Below are 1975 nucleotides of genomic sequence, written 5' to 3' on the forward strand. Positions count from 1 at the left end.
ATATATATAATAAGTATAAAAAACATGTGCAGTGGAAATCCCTGCCAGGACAACCAGTCTGTAAACATTCAGTGAGTATGTGCTTTGGAGGGGCGCCTGTGCTTCGTGCCCACAGCAACTCCAGCAGGGCCGGTGAGGGTGCACCCTGGCTGCCACTCCAGGCAGGACTGAGCTGGACCATAGTGGGCGGGTACAGCAGGGCCTGGCACTGTGCTCTTCTCCAGCCTTGTATCAGGGTCAGGGTCAGGGCTGACATATTGCAGTTTCACTCTGAGTTCCATACTCAGCCTAATTTTGGTTGCAACTCATGGTTTTTCCTGGCTGCTCGGAAGTCCTTTGGGTGGGTGCCCTAGCGGAGATGCCGGAGAAGTGCTCACAGCTGCCTGTTTGGGCGTCTCTCAGGCCAGAGCCTCTGTCCTGCCTCCTGCAAGCCTGGCCCCAGGCAGAACAGCGCCCCCTCATGACTACTTTGGTCTCAGCGCTTGGTCCTGGGTTTCATCAGCCTGGGTTTCTTCCCCTGGTGTGGCTGATCTGAATTTCACAAAAAAGCCTGGCCGATGCTGGCTGTGCTGAGCCTCATTGAAGACTTTTTCATAAGGAAGAGCAGCAAGGGAGAGCCCTCTGGGACCCCCCCCCGCCTCCTCCTCTTCCTGCTCCCAGCCCAAGGTAACTTCTCCAGCTGCTCGAGCAGTGGGTTGCCTTCTGAGTCGGGGGTCTTAATGCTGTAGTTCCTGACGATGCAGGTGAGGCGATGCCGGCTGAGCATCAGGATGAGCTGCTGCCGCTCCTGCTTCAGCTCCTCCATCTGGGTGTTCAGCTCCGCATTCATGAGCTCCAGCCACTCAGATTCCCGCTGCAGAAACTCCTTCCGCGCCTTCTTCTTGTTCTGGCACGGGGCTGCCGCCACTTCGTTCTTTTCCCAGCTCCTTTTCCTCCGCTCGTCCTCGTCGAGCTCACTTTTCACAGGTGGAGGCCTCTTCCCAGTTTCACCTCCAGGAAGCGCAAAGGGGTGATCATGGGCCCAATGTGGTGGACGTCAGCGTATTTCAGCTCCTCTGCAGTCAGGGCCAAGCTGGGGAGTCCAGTCAGGGGGCCGAGCCCTGGCAGAGAGCCCGCAGTCATGGTAGGGTCTGGGATCTGCCCAGGCATCATAGCAGGAGGAGTGGCAGTCCAGCCCTGCAGAAGCTGCGGGGGGAGGCTGCGACCCTGGGGCCTGGGCCAGGCTGCGGGCACCATGCCCACTCAGGAGCCGCCGTGGTGCAGCCCTGCCCTGCAGCATCCACCACTACCAGCGCCTCCTGTCGCAGCCACTGAGCGTCCCTCCTGCAGGCTGTGGCCTGGGTCTCCCTCTCTGAGGCGATCGATCATGGGGCCTCATCGCCCCTAACTACTCGCCTGCTTACCTGATCACCCCAATCACTTGTCTGCCTGTCTGATCTCCTCTAACCGCTTGCAGGGGGGCAAGGCCAGCCCTGCGAGGGACCTTCTGCCTACCTGATCACCCCTAACCGCTAGCTGGGGGGTGGGGCCAGCCCTACAAGGGGCTGTGGTGGTTCTGGTCTCTGGTCGTTCTGGTCATTATGCTCTTATGGTTCCTGGGCTTTTATTATAAAGGATTCCCAGGCCAAACAAAATTATCAACTTAAAAATTAGCCTGCTATATTGGTCAAACATGTAATTAACCCACTTCTAATTCCTTGGCAGGGCCAGACCAAATGTTTTCATGGACCTTATATGGCCATGGCCTGGATGTTTCCCACCCCTGGTTTGGATTATCATCACATCTCATGAATGTGTGTGAATATGTATTATTCACATTTGTAGCAAAATGTTATGGCGAACGTAATGTGCTTGGTGTTTAAGTTTATACTGTGTTTGTTAAAACTGGGTTAAAGATTAAAAAATATAAGAACGGGGAGTTGAATTTCTGTCTTGCATCATATGCTAAAAAAGATTTCGCATGAATTAAATATTT

General features: G+C 54.8%; 1 pseudogene; it reads right to left on the reverse strand.

The window, feature by feature from the left end:
- Window positions 1–538: 538 nt before the first annotated feature.
- LOC102755428 lies at window positions 539–1259 on the reverse strand (annotated as a pseudogene).
- Between the last annotated feature and the right edge of the window lie 716 nt (window positions 1260–1975).

This window comes from Myotis davidii, unplaced genomic scaffold (assembly GCF_000327345.1).
Source record: "Myotis davidii unplaced genomic scaffold, ASM32734v1 scaffold594, whole genome shotgun sequence".
Lineage (NCBI taxonomy): Eukaryota > Metazoa > Chordata > Mammalia > Chiroptera > Vespertilionidae > Myotis > Myotis davidii.